Raw genomic sequence first — 23,317 nt, 5'->3', positions numbered from 1 at the left:
GCTAACAACAGTAATAAAACAATGTACAATAATAATCCAATAAATACTAAAAATGATTTAAAAAACCCATTAATATAAAAAACCAAGCATACATACAGACATACCACACATGAAATTGTAAAGGCCCAGGGGGAAAGAGCATCTCAATTCCCCCATGCCTGGCGGCTGAGGTGGGTTTTAAGGAGCTTACGAAAGGCAAGGAGGGTGGGGGCAATTCTAATCTCTGGGGGGAGTTGGTTCCAGAGGGCTGGGGCCGCCACAGAGAAGGCTCTTCCCCTGGGTCCTTCCAAGCGGCATTGTTTAGTCGACGGGACCCGGAGAAGACCCACTCTGTGGGACCTAACCGGTCGCTGGGATTCGTGCAGCAGAAGGGGGTCCCTGAGACTTCCTCCATACAAAGCTGCAGTCAAGGGCGACTTTCAATCAAGAATTAAAACAATATCAGTCATAAAACAACACACAAACCATATTAATCATGAGACTGAGATGAGCAGCATATAAATTCAATAAATAAACATGTTTTCCTTAAGCAATATTTTACTTATTTTTCTTTGATTCATGCTAACGCCCTGAATCCAGCTCTTACACAACAAATTGGTGTGTGACTGCTCAGCAAACACACTTCTATTTAGTAAACATTCGACCCGTTTAACTAGAAGATGTCTTGCCGCTAGTCACCAAACTTTTTTTTTTCTTTCACTTCCTATAAAAATCACAGCGAAATTTCAAGCTTGCTGATTTAATTATTAATGTTCTTTTAAAAAAAAAATCTGCAATAGCGCAGTCATTTTAAACTGTTTTGGGGTTACAGAAGCAAATGTGACCTTTGGCTCCTTTATAACTAAAAACAGTTAATTATCTCGAAGGGTTTTTTAAAAAAAACAAAGAAGAAAATTGATGTTAACAACTGCAGGATAAATACCACAAAAACCACTGGACACAATTCTAGACAAAAAGATAAGCGTGTTCAATTATCTCCTTGAATTCAATGGATTGTTATTGTTACATTGCAAGAGCCAGGATTCTATACAATACTACTTCCTTAACAATGAAAGTGTCTTTTTGTTTTCTTTGGTTTAATAGCTTTGTAAACAAAGCCAATTTCTGTTTAGGAATCTTTAGCATAGAAATACACTCTCTGAAACTTTCAGAAGTCTTTATGCCTTCAAAAATACATCCAAAACGATGACGGCAGACCTATGGCATGCATAGATTTTAATAATAATAATAATACTTTATTGGGTTTGTATGCCGCCCCTCTCCGCAGACTCGGGGCGGCTAACAACAATAATAAACACAACATGTACAATCCAATAATAAAAAACAACTAAAAACCCCTATTATAAAACCAAACATACACACAAACATACCATGCATGACTTGTAATGGCCTAGGGGGAAGAGCTATCTCAACTCCCCCATGTCTGGCGGTATAAATGAGTCTTGAGTAGTTTACAAAAGATAGGGAGGGTGGGGGCATTTCTAATCTCCGGGAGGAGTTGGTTCCAGAGGGCCGGGGCCGCCACAGAGAAGGCTCTTCCCCTGGGGCCCACCAAACGACATTGTTTAGTCGACGGGACCCGGAGAAGGCCAACGCTGGAATTCGTGCGGTAGCAGGCGGTTCCGGAGGTAATCTGGCCCAATGCCATGTAGGGCTTTAAAGGTCATGACCAACACTTTGAATTGTGACCGGAAACTGATCGGCAGCCAATGCAAGCCTCTCCGGGGGGAGTTGGTTCCAGAGGGCCGAGGCCGCCACAGAGAAGGCTCTTCCCCTGGCGCCCGCCAAACGACATTGTTTAGTCGACAGGACCTGGAGAAGGTCAACGCTGGGATTCGTGCAGTAGCAGGCGGTTCCGGAGGTACTCTGGTCCAATGCCATGTAGGGCTTTAAAGGTCATGACCAACACTTTGAATTGTGACTGGAAACTGATCGGCAGCCAATGCAAGCCACGGAGTGTTGAAGAAACGTGGGCAAATCTTGGAAGCCCCACGATGGCTCTCGCGGCTGCGTTCTGCACGATCTGAAGTTTCCGAACACTTTTCAGAGGTAGCCCCATGTAGAGAGCGTTGCAGTCATCGAACCTTTAAATCCAAAGTCAAACGAACTATGAAGATTCCTGGGCCAAAGCTTGAAAAGGTGTCACCGCCAAGAAAGAAGTTTTTCTTCTCGACAGAAATCAGTAAAATGTGTCTTGAACGCAGCGAGAAGCCTGTTCAGTCTTACAATGGGAGCCTCCCCAGGGCAACACAAGGGCCAACCAAAGGCCATATTTCTCATCTTGTTTGCGAGCCTCTATTGACTTTCTCATGCCTGTCCTTATGTGAGCGATGCCATTTCTACCCCTTTCACACAAAATTGTCAAGACCCTATGGCAGTGATGGCGAAACCTTTTTCCCCCGGGTACCAAAAGAGCGTGTGTGCTATTATTATTATTATTATTATATTTTATTTTTTTTAAACGGGACAGCACATGCGCAAGTGCCCACACCCATAATTCAATACCTGGGGAGGGCAAAAACAGCCTCCCCTCCAGAGGGCCTCTGGAGGCGAAAACGGCCTGTTTCCCAACATCTGGTGGGCCCAGCAGACTCGTGTGTCGCCCTCACTGCCCTATGGAATCAACTGTCCCCAGGGATCTCCTCCCTACCAATCTTCCAGAAAGCCGTTTAAGACCTGGCTTTTCCGGCAGGCCTGGAATTAGATTGATTACTGTGTGTATATGGTTCTTTTTAAGATATTTTATTGTTATTACTGATTTTATTATGTATTTGTGATTGTATTTTAATACTGTTATATTTGTCCGCATTTGTTACCCGCTCTGAGTCCGCTTTGGAATGAGCAGCATATAAATGCAATGCAATGCAATGCAATGCAATGCAATGCATGTAAATACATATACAATACAATACATGCCACACACACAAAGCTGCTGCTGCAATTTCTTACTGCCGCTACTAGTCACACGGTCCCTGTTCAAAAGGACAGGTAATCCTCAACTTACAACAGCTCGCTTAGTGACTGTTCAAAGTTACGCACTAAAAAAAGGGACTTGTGACGGCTTTTCACACTCAGGACCGAGGCAGCATCCCCCCCCCATGATTTGCATTCAGATGATTGACCGCTGTCTCGTATTTATGATGGCCGCAGTGTTCTGGGGCCATGTGATTCCCCCTTTTGCAACTTTCTGAAGAGCCACAGCAAAGCCAGATTCGCTTAACAACTGTTAAGTTCCTAATTTTGGACAACTGCACCGATTTGCTTAACGAACAAAAAGTCGTGAACGCGATGTAATTCACTTAGTGAATGTCTCGCTTAGCAATATAAATTATGGGGTCAATTGTGGTGCTAGGTTGAGGTTCGGGCCAAAATACCTACGGCACCGCCTACTGCCGCATGAATCCCAGCGATTGGTCAGGTCCCACAGAGTCGGCCTTCTCCAGGTCCCGTCAACTACTAGACAATGTTGCTTGGCAGGACCTAGTGAAAGAGCCTTCTCTGTGGGGGTCCCGGCCCTCTGGAATCCGCTCCCCCCTGAGATTCGCACTGCCCCCACCCTCCTCACCTTCCGCAAGAGCCTCAAGACTCACTTATGTCACCAGGCTTGGGGCCATTAGATTCTTGCCCGCTGGCCGATGAATGGACTGAGAGAAACTGATTGAATGGGAATGACTGGTTTGTTATGGTTTTTAGATTTATTTATCTATCTATCATCTATCTATCTATCTATCATCTATCTATCTATCTATCTATCATTTATCTATTTATCTATCTATCATCTATCTATCTATCATCTATCTATCTATCTATCTATCTATCTATCTATCATCTATCTATCTATCATCTATCTATCTATCATCTATCTATCTATCTATCATCTATCTATCTATCATCTATCTATCTATCTATCTATCTATCTATCATCTATCTATCTATCTATCATCTATCTATCTATCATCTATCTATCTATCATCTATCTATCTATCTATCTATCATCTATCTATCTATCTATCATCTATCTATCATCTATCTCTCTATCTCTCTATCTATCTATCATCTATCTATCTATCTATCATCTATCTATCTATCTATCTATCATCTATCTATCTATCTATCATCTATCTCTCTATCTCTCTATCTATCTATCTATCTATCATCTATCTATCTATCTATCATCTATCTATCTATCATCTATCTATCTATCATTTATCTATTTATCTATCTATCATCTATCTATCTATCATCTATCATCTATCTATCTATCATCTATCTATCTATCTATCATCTATCTATCTATCTATCTATCATCTATCTATCTATCTATCATCTATCTATCTATCTATCTATCATCTATCTATCTATCTATCATCTATCTATCTATCTATCTATCTATCATCTATCTATCTATCATCTATCTATCTATCTATCTATCTATCTATCTATCTATCTATCTATCTATCTATCTATCTATCTATTGGATTTGTATGCCGCCCCTCTCCGAAGACTCGGGGCAGCTAACAGCAGCAACAAGACAGCATACAATAATAATCCAATACTAAAAACAATTAAAAACCCAGTATATAAAAACCAAACATACATACAGACATACCATGCATGAAATTGTAAAGGCCCAGGGGGAAAGAGTATCTCAATTCCCCCATGCCTGGCGGCAGAGGTGGGTTTTAAGGATCTTACGAAAGGCAAGGAGGGTGGGGGCAATTCTAATCTCTGGGGGGAGTTGGTTCCAGAGGGCTGGGGCCGCCACAGAGAAGGCTCTTCCCCTGCGTCCCGCCAAGTGGCATTGTTTGGTTGATGGGACCCGGAGAAGACCCACTCTGTGGGACCCAACTGGTCGCTGGGATTGGTGCAGCAGAAGGCGGTCCCTGAGATAATCTGGTCCGCTGCCATGAAGGGCTTTATAGGTCATAAGATTTAGTTTTTATATTTAATTAATTGGACCGGAAATGTTATGTGTTGTTTTATTATATGTTGTGAGCCACCCCGAGTCCTCTGAGTGGGGCGGCATAAAAGTTCAATTAATACATAAATAATAAATAAATAAATAAATTACCTGTACGTGCGCAAACTCTGATATCAGGGCATTATAAACTCATCAGTTGTATAAGCCTTGTTACTGCACGGTGTATAGGCACACACGTATACACACACAGAGACACACAGACACACACACAGAGCGAGAGAGAGCCAAGACTGAGCTATATAAAAAAGAATCTACCAATCTGCAGCAACAAGTCTAAATATAACAACTCTACTTAACCGTTGCCAAGTGAAATTTCTGCATTGGAATGTAAGATTTAGACCCCAAAGTAAAATAAGACACTAATACACATAAATTACAGATCGTTCCAAAGACATACTCGTGTTTTCAAAGTAAGATCAGAGGTTTCAAACACACACAAACACACACACACACGTTAAACCCATTTAAAAGGTGCTCTACTCAAGGGATCTGAGAGTATTGTTTTCTGCAGATTGTACAATGCAGCCTTTCACATTTTAAAAGCTCTTGAAACATTAAGATAAAATTGGCCCTCCGTTCTGACGGATTATAAAGAGCTAGACGTTTGAAATTTTATTTTAAAAAAAAAGATCTTCAAATATTACTCATGTTCTAACCTGGGAGAATGAAAACCACCTTATGGAATTGTTAAAGACTCAGTAGAACAAATATTAGAAAAAAACCCATTTTCTAACCCACCTCTGCCGTCAGGCATGGGGGAATTGAGACATCTCCCCCGGGCCTATACAATTTATGTATGGTATGTTTGTGTGTATGTCTGCTTTAATAATGGGGTTTTCTTAATGTTTTTAAATTATTAGATTTGTCTTGAATTGTCTTATTGTTGTTGTGAGCCGCCCCGAGTCTGCGGAGAGGGGCGGCATACAAATAGATAGATAGATAGATAGATAGATAGATAGATAGATAGATAGATAGATAGATAGATAGATAGATAGATAGATAGGTGAGTGAGTGAGTGAGTGAGTGAGTGAGTGAGTGAGTGAGTGAGTGAGTAAATAAATCAGTAAATAAATCAGTAAATAAATCAATAAATAAATAAATCAGTAAATAAATAAATCAGTAAATCAATCAATCAGTAAATCAATCAATCAGTAAATAAATCAATAAATAAACAAACAAATAAATAAATAAATAAATTTAAAGAATAGCCGTGGGAAAAATGATATAAACACAGCTGTAGCCCTTCTCCTGAAGAGATGAAGGAGACCTTTCGGGTTCTTGGTGGTCTCTGAGCTTCTTGCAAACGTTTCATTATCCAACTCGGTAGCGTCCTCTATTCCACCTCCCAGCATTGATGATGTTATCTAGTTGGGTGATGAAATGTCTGCAGCAAAAAACAACTGAGCTCAGAACCTCCTCTTCCTCCTCATAATGGAAATTTGGGCAATGAAAAGTCTACAAGAAAACAACCAAACTCAGAGAATAAGGGGGACCCCACAATAATAATAATAATTTATTGGATTTGTATGCCGCCCCTCTACGTAGACTCGGGGCGGCTCACAACAACAATAAAACAATTCAAGACAAATCTAATAATTTAAAAACATTAAAAAAACCTTTTCCTTCCTCCCCCCAATGATGTTATATACAGTAGTTGGTAACTGAATGTCTGCAGCCAAAAAACAGACCACGGACCACAAAGGAATCCACAGTCGTCATCCTCATCCCCCTCCTCCTTCCTCCACTGATGATGTTACCTAGATAGGCAATGAAACGTCTGCAGCCAAGCTCAAGGAGCACCGAGCATCCCACAGTTCAATCCTGAGCTACAAATATTCTCTACGTTTCAAACTCTGCTTCTCAATGGCAACAACCACGACTCTCTTTTTTTTCCCCCCATGCGTTTGGAGAGAAACAGACAGCCCCTAAATTACTAGTTCAAACTACAGCATGATAAATACTTACTTACTTACTTACTTACTTACTTACTTACTTACTTACTTACTTACTTACTTACTTACTTACTTATTGGATTTGTATGCCGCCCCACTCCGGAGACTCGGGGCGGCTAACAGCAAGAATAAAAACAATGTACAATAGTAATCTGATGTTAAAAACGATTAAAAACCCATTAATATAAAAACCAAACATACATACATACATACCATGCATAGAATTGTAAAGGCCTAGGGGGAAAGAGGATCTCAATTCCCCCATGCCTGATGGCAGAGGTGGGTTTTAAGTAGCTTACGAAAGGCAAGGAGGGTGGGGGCAATTCTAATCTTTGGGGGGAGTTGGTTCCAGAGGGCCGGGGCCGCCACAGAGAAGGCTCTTCCTCTGGGTCCCGCCAGGCGACATTGTTTAGTTGACGGGACCCGGAGAAGATCCACTCTGTGGGACCTAACTGGTCGCTGGGATTCGTGCGGCAAAAGGCGGTCCCTGAGATAAACTGGTCCGGTGCCATGAAGGGCTTTATAGTTCATAACCAACACTTCGAATTGTGACCGGAAACTGATCGGCAACCAATGCAGACTGCGGAGTGTTGGTGTAACATGGGCATATTTGGGGAAGCCCATGATTGCTCTCGCAGCTGCATTCTGCACGATCTGAAGTTTCCGAACATTTTTCAAAGGTAGCCCCATGTAGAGAGCGTTACAGTAGTCGAGCTTCGAGGTGATGAGGGCATGAGTCTTCGGAGAGGGGCGGCATACAAATCCAAATAATAAATAAATAATAAATGAGTGACCGTGAGCATATTTCAGGTGCAAGCCTCCCGCCTGAATGCAGGAAAGCTGATTTCCAAAATTTGCAGTTCCCACTTAGTTCAATGCAATTCCATCGGTGTACAACATGGCTCTAGTCTAGACCAGTGTTTTTCAATAGTGGAGTGGGACGGGGGGGGGGGGCATGGAACGATGCCAAGGGGGGGCGCATGACCCCGGGGATTGTGCTTTTTTTTGCCCCAGGGAGTAGAGTTTTCTTTGCACCAAACAATAGCACACAGCACGAGTAGATATGAAGTGCAGATAACAAACCGACCATGGAAAAATATTGAACAGGGATGAAAAGAAAGGAGGAGAGAGACGGAGATCTTGAGACAAATGTTAAGTTTCCCGAAAGCTAAGATGAGGAAATATGACGAAGCGTATGTAGCGCTTGGCTTCACTGCGACTACGGGGGAAGACGAGGAAAGACCGATATGTTGACTATGTCTGAAAATGTTGGCAACGAACAGCATGAAGCCATATAAATTAAGGCATCACTTAAACACATTACACCCCAATCACGCTGATAAGTCGCTTGAGTTTTTTCAGCGAAGACATGCCAAATATTGCAAACATATCATCCCTGCAGAGAGTTGGGAGGCGTGAAATGTTTAGATTAGATTAGATTAGATTTATTGGATTTATATGCCGCCCCTCTCCGCAGACTCAGGGCGGCTCACAACAATGGCAAAAAACAGTACATAGTGACAAATCTAATATTTACCAATCTAATTACAGTTTTAGATTAAAAAATTCATAAAAGCAACCCCAATATATATAAACAAGCACACAATCAATCATACACCAAAACAACATGGGCAAGGGGGAGATGTTTCAATTCCCCCATGCCTGACGGCAGAGGTGGGTTTTAAGGAGTTTACGAAAGGCAAGGAGGGTGGGGGCAATCCTAATCTCAGGGGGGAGCTGGTTCCAGAGGGTCGGAGCCACCACAGAGAAGGCTCTTCCCCTGGGTCCCGCCAGATGACATTGTTTAGTCGACAGGACCCGGAGAAGGCCAACTCTGTGGGACCTAACCGGTCGCTGGGATTCGTGCGGCAGAAGGCAGTCCCAGAGATATTCTGGTCCGGTGCCATGAAGGGCTTTATAGGTTGTAACCAACACTTTGAATTGTGACCGGAAACTGATCGGCAACCAATAAAGACTGCAGAGTGTTGGAGTAATATGGGCATACTTAGAGAAGCCCATGATTGCTCTCGCAGCTGCATTCTGCATGAAGAAGTTTACTTCTTCCGGGGGGTGGGGGGGACAGAAAATAATTGAGAAACACTGGGTTAGAGCAAGGGTATCAAACTCAAGGCCCGAGGCCCAGATCTGGCCCGCGGGGTGCTTAGATGCACTTGGGGAAAAGGAATCCTCAATCTGAGTATTGTATTGGCAGTTCTGTGTTAGCAAATACTTCAAAAGAAAAGGATTTAGGGGTAGTGATTTCTGACAGTCTCAAAATGGGTGAACAGTGCAGTCAGGCGGTAGGGAAAGCAAGTAGGATGCTTGGCTGCATAGCTAGAGGTATAACAAGCAGGAAGATGGAGATTATGATCCCCTTATATAGAGCGCTGGTGAGACCACATTTGGAATACAGTACTGTGTTCAGTTCTGGAGACCTCACCTACAAAAAGATATTGACAAAATTGAACGGGGTCCAAAGACGGGCTACAAGAATGGTGGAAGGTCTTAAGCATAAAACGTATCAGGAAAGACTTCATGAACTCAATCTGTATAGTCTGGAGGACAGAAGGAAAAGGGGGGGACATGATCGAAACATTTAAATATATTAAAGGTTTAAATAAGCTCCAGGAGGGAAGTGTTTTTAATAGGAAAGTGAACACAAGAACAAGAGGACACAATCTGAAGTTAGTTGGGGGAAAGATCAAAAGCAACATGAGAAAATATTATTTTACTGAAAGAGTAGTAGATCCTTGGAACAAACTTCCAGCAGACGTGGTAGATAAATCCACAGTAACTGAATTTAAACATGCCTGGGATAAACATATATCCATCCTAAGATAAAATACAGAAAATAGTATAAGGGCAGACTAGATGGACCAGGAGGTCTTTTTCTGCCGACAGACTTCTATGTTTCTATGTATGCAGGGCAGCTCTGGAAACAACAAAGGAGTGGCTCACAGTGGCCTGCCAGCAAAAACGGAGCTTCTGAGGGCTGTATGCAGCCCTCCCAAGCTCCGTTTTTCCCAGCAGAGGCTTGCAGGAGGCTGTTGCAGCCGAAACAGAGCTTGGGATCCCGTTTCCGCCAGGAGACTGCTTGAGCCGCCAAAGGCGCCTCTAACATAAATGACGTGAAGCTGGCCACACCCAACCTGCCCTCCCCCCAACGCGGCCCTCCATGAAATTAGCGATCGATACCGCTGCTCGAGACCCATACTGCGTTTCACACAAGGAAGCCTGGCTATCTGTGCCCTCATCACTTTTTACCAGAACTGTCGATGCAGCAGCTGAAATATTTGCATTAAAGCTTCATTAAACATGCAGCAATTTAAAAGTCCCAAGTGTGCCAAGCGCCAAGATTAAAGGTGACGGGAAAGGAGATGGCGAAATATCCCCTTTGTCTGCAGCCTGGCCCACCCCCCCACCCACCCCCGAGATGAAGTCCGCCATGAAATACAAGGCCAGGATAAAAAACGCCAAGCCCGTTTCTCCTTCTATGATATTTGCTTCATTTGGTGCTACCCTGGCACTATTAAATTTGAAAATTTAGCATTTTCAAATAAGCCCCAATATAATAATAATAATAATAATAATAATAATAATAATAATAATAATAATTAATAATAATGTATTGGATTTGTATGCCGCCCCTCTCCGCAGACTCGGGGCGGCTAACAACAATAATAAACACAACATGTACAATCCAATAATAAAAAACAACTAAAAACCCCTATTATAAAACCAAACATACACACAAACATACCATGCATAACTTGTAATGGCCTAGGGGGAAGGAACATCTCAACTCCCCCATGCCTGGCGGTATAAATGAGTCTTGAGTAGTTTATGAAAGACAAGGAGGGTGGGGGCAATTCTAATCTCCGGGGGGAGTTGGTTCCAGAGGGCTGGGGCCGCCACAGAGAAGGCTCTTCCCCTGGGGCCCACCAAGCAACATTGTTTAGTCGATGGGACCCGGAGGAGGCCAACTCTGTGGGACCTTATCGGTCGCTGGGATTCGTGCGGTAGCAGGCGGTTCCGGAGGTAATCTGGTCCAATGCCATGCAGGGCTTTAAAGGTCATGACCAACACTTTGAATTGTGACCGGAAACTGATCGGCAGCCAATGCAGGGCACGGAGTGTTGAAGAAATGTGGGCGAATCTTGGAAGCCCCACGATGGCTCTCGCGGTTGCATTCTGCACGATCGGGCATGAGTGACAATATGATTATTGTTGTTAACTTTCATATCAAGAAGCCCCAATTATTGCTTTTGTTGTTAGCCTTCAGATAAATCTTGTCTCCTGAATAACTTTCTCCAGTTTTCTTGAAATTTGTGGTTGACTTATTACAGTTATGGTTGGACCTCAGTCAGCCAGATGTTTAGACTGGATTTACCATGATTGTCCACCTATTGAGTCCTTCCTAAGGACCGGGCAGATGTTGCTGTTTGATGGTGTTAAAAGTATCGTGGCAGGATTTAAGCTGTTCCGAGTAAAGCTGCCCTTTGCAACTGACCAAGCGGGATTTTGTCAATGCTGACAGTGTTTAAAGGATGCTCCAGATGTTCTGGGATTGCGCCCAGCATGCCTTACCCCTATGGGGCCTTTAATAATTTAATCAAATTGGCTCTCCATCTTTATCTTATCCGTTTAACCAAATCTTAAATAACAGATCCAGTTTCTATTCTTTTAAAATGGTGGGTCCAGTTGTTACGTAGCTCTCAGAAACATAGAAACATAGAAGACTGACGGCAGAAAAAGACCTCATGGTCCATCTAGTCTGCCCTTAAACTATTTCCTGTATTTTATCTTACAATGGATATATGTTTATCCCAGGCATGTTTAAATTCAGTGACTGTGGATTTACCAACCACGTCTGCTGGAAGTTTGTTCCAAGGATCTACTACTCTTTCAGTGAAATAATATTTTCTCACGTTGCTTTTGATCTTTCCCCCAACTAACTTCAGATTGTGTCCCCTTGTTCTTGTGTTCACTTTCATATTAAATACACTTCCCTCCTGAACCTTATTTAAGCCTTTAACATATTTAAATGTTTCGATCATGTCCCTCCTTTTCCTTCTGTCCTCCAGACTATACAGACTGAGTTCATGAAGTCTTTCCTGATACGTTTTATGCTTTAGACCTTCCACCATTCTTGTAGCCCGTCTTTGGACCCGTTCGATTTTGTCAATATCTTTTTGTAGGTGAGGTCTCCAGAACTGAACACAGTATTCCAAATGTGGTCTCACCAGCGCTCTATATAAGGGGAGCACAATCTCCCTCTCCCTGCTTGTTATACCTCTAACTATGCAGCCAAGCATCCTACTTGCTTTTCCTACTGCCCAAGGATCTTGGGATCCTTTTTATCCTCAATAATAATAATAATAATAATAATTATTATTATTATTATTATTATTATTATTATTATTATTTATTAGATTTGTATGCCGCCCCTCTCCGAAGACTCGGGGCGGCTCACAACAACGATAAAAACAATATTATACTGGCACAAATCTAATATTTTAAAAACCCAAAAACCCTATCATGATTAAAAACCAAACAGCACATACATACCAAACATAAATTATAATAAGCCTGGGGGAAAGGTGTCTGAAATCCCCCATGCCTCAATCCTACATCGGGGACCCCTGCAGGAAATAATAAGGTATCCGAAGAACCTCTGTTCCAAAAAGCACCCATTCAAACAAGACACTTCACGTTAAGAGCATGTTTTAACTTCCTCCTGGTGATGCCTTCTCTCCGCACAGATTTTGCTTTGTAAAACAAAGGAGGTCGTCGCATGCGTACGGCACACCAAAACTGCCCATGCTGTCGTTTCGAAAAGGGACCTGCGACTAATAAATATCCACCTAAGCAACAATTGTTTTTAATAAGAAATTTCTGCCCGGTAAGCAGTTGTCTCCTTTCCAAGATATTTGCTTTTAATAACTAACAGCCAGAACTCTGGCTGTAAGTTCATCCCACAAAGTATTAACAGCTTAAATTCCATACAGAATTGCAGGCTTCAAAAGCAGAGAGCATCTTTTAAAAAGAGGGGAGGGAAGAGAATAGGGTTTTTTTTTCCCCTCTAAACATTTTTTCAATGAAATCAGTGACAATATTTATTTATTTATTTATTTGTCTGTTTGTCTGTCTGTCTGTCTGTCTGTCTATCATCTATCTATCTATCTATCTATCTATCCATTTATCTATCCATTTATCTATCCATTTATCTATCCATTTATCTATTTATTTATTTATTTATTTATTTATTTATCTATTTATCTATTTATCTATTTATCTATCCATTTATCTATCTATCCATTTATCTATCTATCCATTTATCTATCTATCTATTTATCTATTTATCTATTTATCATTTATCTATTTATCTATCTATCTATCCATTTATCTATTTATCTATTTATCTATTTATCATTTATCTATTTATCTATCTATTTATCTATCTATCTATCTATCTATCCATTTATCTATCCATTTATCCATTTATCCATTTATCATTTATCTATCTATCTATCTATCTATCTATCTATCTATCTATCTATCTATCTATCTATTTATTGGATTTGTATGCCGCCTCTCTCCGGAGACTCGGGGCAGCTAACAGCGACAATAAAACAGTGTACAATAGTAATTTGGTATTAGAAATGATTAAAAATCCATTAATATAAAAACCAAACATACATACCATGCATAGAATTGTAAAGGCCTAGGGGGAAAGAGGATCTCAATTCCCCCATGCCTGGCGGCAGAAGTGGGTTTTAAGTTGTTTACGAACGGCAAGGAGGGTGGGGGCAGTTCTAATCTCTGGGGGGAGTTGGTTCCAGATGGCCGGGGGCCGCCACAGAGAAGGCTCTTCCCCTGGGTCCCGCCAGGTGACATTGCTTAGTTGACGGGACCCGGAGAAGACCCACTCTGTGGGACCTAACTGGTCGCTGGGATTCGTGCAGCAGAAGGCGGTCCCTGAGGTAATCTGGTCCAGTGCCATGAAGGGCTTTATAGGTCATAACCAACACTTTGAATTGTGACCGGAAACTGATCGGCAACCAATGCAGACTGCGGAGTGTTGGTGTAACATGGGCATATTTGGGAAAGCCCATGATTGCTCTCGCAGCTGCATTCTGCACGATCTGAAGTTTCCGAACATTTTTCAAAGGTAGCCCCATGTAGAGAGCGTTACAGTAGTCAAGCCTCGAGGTGATGAGGGCATGAGTGACCGTGAGCAGTGACTCCCGGTCCAAGTAGGGTCGCAACTGGTGCACAAGGCGAACCTGGGCGAACGTCCCCCTCGCCACAGCTGAAAGATGTTTCTCTGATATGGGTGAGCTCATAATCAGTTAACAGATCCATCAGCAAAAAGCAACTTTTCTGGTGTTAATAAATAACGTGTAATCATCCCAAAGTCACTGACAAGCAAAATCAGTGGGGGAAGCCAGATTTAACAACTGGGTTACTATTATTATTATTTTATTTATTTATTTATTTTAATCTTATTCGACTTCCATGCCGCCCAATCTCGAAGGACTCAGGACGGCTTACAACAATATAAAATTGCACAGAATGCTTGGCGCATGTACAGAGGGTAAAAGGACCCAAATGACAGAGTCCGGACAGGGGGCTCTCCAACGATTGACAGCCATGAGCAAACTGGGAGCATTTTACACCCTGGGTACAGGACAGTGGGAATCGCCTTGAAGAGCTGCCACTGCAGGAGAAGGAGTGGCAGAAAACGGGGTTGGAGTTAAAAGAGCAACCAGCCTAGAATCCCAACACAGCTGCAAAAGAATGAAGTCCAGCCTCCCTTGAATTCCACAGACTCCTATTATCTAAGCAGGGGCTAATGCTTAGTTGTGAAGATTCCTGTTTTAGCAATGCATCAGTTTAATTGAGCCTTCATGGGTGGACCTGGTCTTTCATGCCTGACGGCTACCAAGGAAACGGTCAGATAAAAGGGCCCCGTGCCTAATCCAAGAATGTAATGTGAGTAAACAACTCTGGATTATGAAGATAAGGGGAAGGAAGCACATGTAGACTTGCAAGATTCTGGTGTTGGTCCCCTAGTTTGGTCTACCCTGGAGGGCTAATATTCTTTCTTTTAACATTTTGGGGGATGCACCTTAGGGGGTTTTTTTGGAAGGGGGTGTATTTTTTTAGAATTTTCTCCACTTTAAAATAAAACATGTGAATAAAAACACAACATCAATGCCTAACCATGTACGCATACAAAATTCTCTCTTTTTTTCCGGTATAATTTTTTTTCTCCACCATAAAACAAAACAATATACTGTATAGTTATAAACACAACAACAATGCTTAAAATCAATCATATATAAACTTTTCTTTTCTTATTACTCACTCAAGGGAGGCTCTTATCTCTCCTCATCTAAAAAATTTCTATTAATGTTATACATTACCAATTCTTAAAAGTCTAAATAAAAATTCTTCCTCTCCATCTTACTATAAAAAGTTACATTACATCAATGCAAGCATTAATAAAATCTCTTTTATCTAAATTTTAATATTGTATCATATAGCTAATAAAATTTTATATATATATATATATATATATATATATATATATATATATATATGTATGTATGTATGTATTTAATAAAAAGAAACTATTCATAATACATAATACACCACCAATTTCATAAAATAAATGTTTAAAGTCAAAACAATGAGTAAATTTTCATATCATTTATATACTTAATGGAGCTTCTTTGCTTTCTATTTTCATTTCAACTACCATAACTTCATCCCTCCAATATTTAGTCTAATTAACAGGTAAAAATATTTAAACAACCCAAAAAAGAATAAATGCAACTTCAATATCTGACGTTCCACATACCAAATATTCTCAATTATTTAAAAAAATATTCCATCACTCCAACAACTAAACATATTATCTAATAAGAATAAAAATTTTCATATATAAAATGATATCGATTATAAACTATCTTAAATTTGTTTTACATTAATGTCTAGTGCTGTCACCATTTCTTTTTTCATCATCTGGGTATCTACCATCTATTTTCTCGTTCTTTTACTTTAGAATAGAATGGAATGGAATAAATAGAATAGAATAGAATGTAGAGAGAGAAAGAGCTGGGGTGGCGCAGCAGGTAGAGTGCTCTACTGCAGGCCACTGAAGCTGACTGTAGATCTGAAGGTCAGCGGTTCAAATCTCATCACCAGCTCAAGGTTGACTCAGCCTTCTATCCTTCCAAGGTGGGTAAAATGAGAACCCAGGTTGTGGGGGCAATAGGCTGGCTCTGTTAAAAAAAGTGCTATTGCTAACATGTTGTAAGCCGCCCTGAGTCCAAGGAGAAGGGCGGCATAAAAATCGAATGAATGAATGAGGGAGGGAGGGAAGGAAGGAAGGAAGGAAGGAAGGAAGGAAGGAAGGAAGGAAGGAAGGAAGGAAGAAAGGAAGAAAGGAAGAAAGGAAGAAAGGAAGAAAGGAAGAAAGGAAGAAAGGAAGAAAGGAAGAAAGGAAGAAAGGAAGAAAGGAAGAAAGGAAGAAAGGAAGAAAGGAAGAAAGGAAGAAAGGAAGAAAGGAAGAAAGGAAGAAAGGAAGAAAGAAAGAAAGAAAGAAAGAAAGAAAGAAAGAAAGAAAGAAAGAAAGAAAGAAAGAAAGAAAGAAAGAAAGAAAGAAAGAAAGAGTTTCTCAGTCATCCATGTCGTGGCTGGCATTTTTTAACAGGCAAGTGAACTTTCTGGTTTTTCTTTGAAGACGTTTCGCTTCTCATCCATCTCACCTCCTTCTCCAGCTCTGACTGCTGGATGGTGGGGAATGCATTTTGGGGGGGAAGGGGAGACATTTCCCACCATCCAGTTAGAGATGAAGAAGCATCTTGGATGAGAAGCGAAACGCCTTCAAAGAAAAAACCCGGAAACTCCAGCTGCCCCTTGGGGGAAGAAAAGGCACCTTTGGGATTTATAGAACAATGGTTTCGTGATATGGGAGAAATCAGCTCTTCCAACTTTCGCAGGCGATGATGGCGATGGGGAGGATGGTTTTGCAAGAGATCAGAAAGCTCCGTGGCTCTAGCACACGCCTCCCGCTGTAACCTGACTCACAGCCTTGGAACGAGATCAAATGAAGGGGAAAAAATACATATAAATAAGACTAAAAAGCCTGCTTAGCTTAGCAACGCAGAACTGGTTTGTGGAGTTCCACTCAGGCTCCGTGTAGATACGGAAACGGCCTAATTTCAGATAAAATCACCGAGGCAGAATGGTTTTGAAGTTTACTGAGGCTCAGCATCTTCCGTGGGCTGATTGTGTTCATTTCATTACCAAGAAAATTGACAGCAGAAAAAGACCACATGGTCCATCTAGTCTGCCCTTATACTATTTCCTGTATTTTATCTTAGGATGGATCTATGTTTATCCCAGGCATGTTTAAATTGAGTGACTGTGCATTTGCCAACCACGTCTGCTGGAAGTTTGTTCGAAGCATCTACTAGTCTTTCAGGCAAATAATATTTTCTCCTGTTGCTTCTGATCTTTCCCCCAACTAACCTCAGCTTGTGCCTTGTTCTCGTGTTCATTTTCCTATTAATAACACTTCCCTCCTGAACCTTATTGAACCCTTTAACATATTTAAATGTTTCCATCATGTTCCCACTTTCCCTTCTGTCCTCTAGACCAATGTTTCCCAACCTTGGCAACTTGAAGATATTTGGACTTCAACTCCCAGAATTCCCCAGCCAGCGAATGCTGGCTGGGGAATTCTGGGAATTGAAGTCCAGATATCTTCAAGTTGCCAAGGTTGGGAAACACTGCTCTAGACTATACCGATTGAGTTCATGGAGTCTTTCCTGATAAGTTTTATGCTTAAGACCTTCCACCATTTTTGAAGCCCATCTTTGGACCTGTTCAATTTTGTCAATTTCTTTTTGTAAGTGAGGTCTCCAGAACACCAGAATATATCCGGGACCGCCTCCTGCCGCACGAATCCCAGCGGCCAGTTAGGTCCACCAGAGTTGGCCTTCTCCGGGTCCCGTCAACTAAACAATGTCGTCTGGCGGGACCCAGGAGAAGAGCCTTCTCTTTGGCGGCCCCGACTCTCTGGAACCAACTCCCCCCAGATATCAGAGTTGCCCCCACCCTCCTTGCCTTTCGCAAGCTCCTTAAAACCCACCTCTATCATCAGGCATGGGGGAATTGAATTTATATATGGTATGCTTGTATGTATGATTGGTTCTTTAAATTGGGGTTTTTTAGATTATTTTTAATATTAGATTTGTTTACATTGTCTTTTTTATTGTTGTTAGCCGCCCCGAGTCTTCAGAGAGGGGCGGCATACAAACCTGATAGATAGATAGATAGATAGATAGATAGATAGATAGATAGATAGATAGATAGATAGATAGATAGATAGATAACTGAACCCAGTATTCCAAATGGGGCCTCACCAGCACTCTATACAGCAGGATCACAATCTCCCTCTTCCTGCCTGTTATACCTCTAGCTATGCAGCCAAGCATTCTACTTGTTTTCCCTACCACCTGACCGCATTACTCTTGCAATTGATGACTTGTTCTCAACCCATCTTCAGAGGCCATCACAAAGGATCTGAGAATTAACAAGCTAAACAAGAGATTAGAGGTGACACCAACAGGACTCCCAACAGAGAGTAATGGAGGAAGGGAGGAAGGAACCTTAACAGGTTAGGCTGATGTTTACTTTGAAAGCCTTCAGGGTTAAGAAACTTGTGGCTTTCTTGATCTAAGCGCAGATTCACAGAATCTATTATCATTGGCCATGCGGATTAGGACTGATGGAATAAGATCATCTTGGAGGGCTTACGACTGTGGCAAATTTTATACAGTGATGCTTTTAAAAATAATGTATATGTGTGTATTATGCCCACAAGATCATTTGCTGCAACGTCCTGCCTGTCTGCGACTACTTCAGCTTCAACCGCAACAACACAAGAGCACACAACAGATTTAAACTTAATATTAACCGCTCCAAACTTGACTGTAAAAAATATGACTTCAGCAACCGAGTTGTCGAAGCGTGGAACTCATTACCGGACTCCATAGTGTCATCCCCAAACTCCCAACACTTTACCCTTAGATTATCTATGGTTGACCTCTCCAGATTCCTAAGAGGTCAGTAAGGGGCGAGTACAAGTGCACTAGAATGCCTTCCGTCCCCTGTCCTATTGCTCTCCCATATCTCCTATAACTTTCTTCTATTCCTATATCTCTTCTTCTATTCTTTCATTGATATGTTCTATTACTATATCTTCTTTTCTATCTATTATTTCTTAGATATATTTTACTATGAGTATCTCCTCTATAACCTTCATCATGTATTTTACTATGTGTATATAGATACAGTGTTCCCTCGATTTTCGCGGGGCATGCGTTCTGAGACCGCCCGCGAAATTCGAATTTCCGCAAAGTAGGGATGCGGAAGTAAATACACCATTTTTGGCTATGGACAGTATCACAAGCCACCCCTTAACTCTTTAACCCCCTAAATTACCATTTTCCATTCCCCTAACAACCATTTACTAACCATTATTACTGGTACTCACCATTGAATAAGACACTTAGTGATCCTGATATTTATAAACATAATAATTTATTAACAATTTTTTTTTTTTTGTTATTTATTTGCAAAAATTATTAGTTTGGCGATGACGTATGATGTCATCGGGTGGGAAAAACCGTGGTATAGAAAAAAAAACCGCGAAGTATTTTTTTAATTAATATTTTTTGAAAAACGGTGGTATAGGCTACTCGCGAAGTTCGAACCCGCGAAAATCGAGGGAACACTGTATACCCACTAAAACCCTCATTGTGTATTGGACAAAATAAATAAATTTAATAAATAAATAAATAAATATGTATATGTATGTGTATACTGTGTATGCATGTACTGAATGTATGTATGTATGTACGTATACCATTTGTGGCCAGCTTAATTATACCTTAGCTAATTTATACGACAAATGTGGCAACCTCGTTTATTCCTTTCCCTAATAGTATGAAACTGACTATAGATCTCACAGTTTATGGGTTGTAATTTTAGTAGTATTGACAATGCATAATAGATAGACTGGATTTTATCATGGATTTTATCTGTTATTTATCATTTTATCCTACAACTTTTGGTTGTGTGTTCACTGAGTGTTTGTATTTGTTTTGGTCTATGACTGTAATAATAAATTTGAACTTTGAACTATGCAGCGATGCCTTTAAAAAATAATGTGGATTAACATCCTGGTTGTCTTTTTAAAAAGACATTCCAAGCATAGCCCACTATTGTTTCAGCAGCTTCGGAGTGTAATGTCTTAGCCTGAGCTAAACTGCTCGTTTCGGCATAATATTTTACAGCCTGAAACACGTAGTTAAGATGCCATTTACAACATGATAAAAACCTTGTTTCCTACTGCAGAAAAACCAAATGACGAAAAACAACGCAAAAACAGAACCAAGAACTTAAAGACGGGGGGGGGGGGAGAAGCGGAACGAACGCTCTTTAGGTGGGTGTCCAAACCCATTTCTAGCTATTTCCATCATGAGATTTGTTTGTTTTAGCAGAATTTGGCTGGCCTTTTAAAAATTACACCAGTATTTACTGAGAAACCAATTCTGCCAAACATCACCCTTTGCTGGAAATTTCTGTTCTTGCTAACAACGTCTTCTTTTAAAAGAGGGGAAAATTGCCCCCAGTGAAATCAGCTCTTCTTAATTTACCAAGAAAACGATTCGAAGAGAAAGTAGTTGGAACTTAGCAGGAAGTGACCATGACCTTAAAGGCAACTAAAGCTGAATGAATATCCTTGGGGTGGGAAGGGGGGGGAGAGGAGGAGGGGGAGGAGGAGGAGGAGGAGGAGAAAGAGGAGGAGGAGGAGAAAGAGGAGGAGGAAGAAGAAGAAGAAGAAAGAGGAGGAGGTGGTGGCGGAGAGGAAGAGGAAGAAGAAGAAACAGAAAAAGAAGAAAAAGAAGAAGAAGAAGGAGAGGAGGAGAGGAAGAGAAAGAGGAGGAGGAGAAGAAGAGAAAGAGGAAGAAGAAAAAGAAGAAGAAGGAGGAGGAGGAGAGGAGGAGAGGAAGAGGAGGAGGAGGAGTAGAAAGAGGAGGAGAAGGAGGAGGAGGAGGAGAAAGAGGAGGAAGAAGAAGAAGAAAGAGGAGGAGGTGGTGGTGGAGAGGAAGAGGAAGAAGAAGAAAAAGAAAAAGAAGAAGGAGAGGAGGAGAGGAAGAGAAAGAGGAGGAGAAGAAGAGAAAGAAAAAGAAGAAAAAGAAGAAGAAGAAAAAGAAGAAGAAGAAGAAGAAGAGGACGAGAGGAAGAGAAAGAGGAGAAGAAGAGAAAGAGGAAGAAGAAAAAAAGAAGAAGAAAAAGAAAAAGAAGAAGAAGAAGAAGGAGAGGAAGAGAAAGAGGAGGAGGAGAAGAGAAAGAGGAAGAAGAAAAAGAAGAAGAAAAAGAAGAAGAGGAGGAGAGGAGGAGGAAGAGGAGGAGGAGGAAGAAGAAGAGAAAGAGGAGGAAGAAGAAGAAGAAGAAGAAAGAGAAAGAGGAGGAGGTGGTGGCGGGGAGGAAGAGGAAGAACAAGAAAAAGAAGAACAAGAAGGAGAGGAGGAGAGGAAGAGAAGGAGGAGAAAGAGAAAGAGGAGGTAGAAGAAGAAGAAGAAGAAGAAAGAGAAAGAGGAGGAGGTGGTGGCGGGGAGGAAGAAGAAGAGGAAGAAGAAGAAGAAGAAAAAGAAGAGGAGGAGAGGAAGAGGAAGAGAAAGAGGAAGAAGAAAAAGAAAGAAGAGGAGGAGGAGGTGGTGGGGAAGAAGAGGAAGAAGAAGAAAAAGAAAAAGTACAAGAAGGAGAGGAGGAGAGGAAGAGAAAGAGGAGGAAGAGAAGGAGGAGGAGGTAGTTTTAATAAACACCAAGCAATGATGAGTAGGATTCCACAGCAGGACATTGTGGGAACAGCAGCCCGAGACAGAGAATATATTTGCAAACGGATGTGTTAAAAGTACAGTTACAAAATAAACATCCCTAAGAGGGGGGAAGAAGGGGAAGGAAAGGATCAATGCAATTGTATAAATACCTTGGTGAACATCTGATTTAAAAATACACAGAGACACAAACAGAGAAAGGGAAAGGGAAAACCGATGAAAGGAAATACAGATACCTCAAATGTGAAGAGAAAGTACAGCTAAAAGTCTGGATGAGCTGAAATTGGCAAAAGATGGACTTTGATTGTGATAGGGAGACTAGAGGAAAGGGTTGAAAGGGGGGGGGGACACAGCTACCTTGCTTAGTCAGCGAAAACATTTACAGGGGTAATTAAGTTAATTCTTCAAAGCAATTAATTTCTTCCAAAGCAGACCAAGTAAAGCTTTCCCATCCGAACGAGTGAATTGGGAAGCAGCCTGGAGAAATATTTCATGGAATGAAAAGGCCGACGACTTTCCACAAGCAAATACACTGCTCAAAAAAAATAAATAAATAAAGGGAACACTTAAACAACACACTATAACTCCAAGTCCATCCAACTTCTGTGAAATCAAACTGTCCGCTTAGGAAGCAACACTGATTGACAGGCAATTTCACATGTTGTCAGCAGATTCAACTTTGTACAGAACAGAGTATTCCATGAGAATGTTTCATCCATTCAGATCTAGGGTGGGTTCTTTGAGTGCTCCCTTTATTTTTTTGAGCAGTGTATTTCGCCTGGCCAAAAAAAAAAATGTTGCAGGGCGTGATCATAGAAACAGATTGTTTCATTTCCAAAACAGATTTACACGTGGTGATTCTATAGCTCATACGAACAAGTTTACTTCAAATAGCTTCCTAAACCTGGTCTGGACTTTTTAATCGGGCCCGTTTTTTAAATTTTCAATAGCTTTCCCTCTGGAAAAGATGGATGGATGGATGGATGGATGGATGGACGGACGGACAGAGAGAGAGAGAGAGATACGATAGATAGAGATAGATATATACGATAGATAGATATGACAGATAGATAAGATAGATAGATAGATAGATAGATAGATAGATAGATAGAAAGATAGATAGATGTAGATAGATAAGATAGATAGATAGATAGATAGATATGATAGATAGATAGAGATAGATATATAAGATAGATAGATAGATAGATAGATAGATAGATAGATATGATAGATATGATAGATAGATAGATAGATAGATAGATAGATAGATATGACAGATAGATAGATAGATAGATAGATAGATAGATAGATAGAGATAGATAGATATGATAGATAGATAAGATAGATAGATAGATATGACAGATAGATAGATAGATAGATAGATAGATAGATAGATAGATAGATAGATAGAGATAGATATGATAGATAGATAGATAGATAGATAGATAGATAGATAGATAGAT

The 23,317-nt window shown here is 40.9% G+C and overlaps 1 protein-coding gene across 1 annotated transcript in view; it reads right to left on the bottom strand.

Moving 5' to 3' along the window:
• Positions 1-23,317, bottom strand: part of LOC139173346 (mediator of RNA polymerase II transcription subunit 13-like) — a 94,749-nt gene that overhangs the window by 616 nt on the left and 70,816 nt on the right. The window lies entirely within an intron of this gene.

This window comes from Erythrolamprus reginae, chromosome 10, assembly GCF_031021105.1.
Source record: "Erythrolamprus reginae isolate rEryReg1 chromosome 10, rEryReg1.hap1, whole genome shotgun sequence".
Classification (NCBI taxonomy): Eukaryota; Metazoa; Chordata; class Lepidosauria; order Squamata; family Dipsadidae; genus Erythrolamprus; species Erythrolamprus reginae.
The sequence above is the reverse complement of the archived record's forward strand: the minus strand, read 5'-3'. Positions and strand labels throughout refer to the sequence as shown.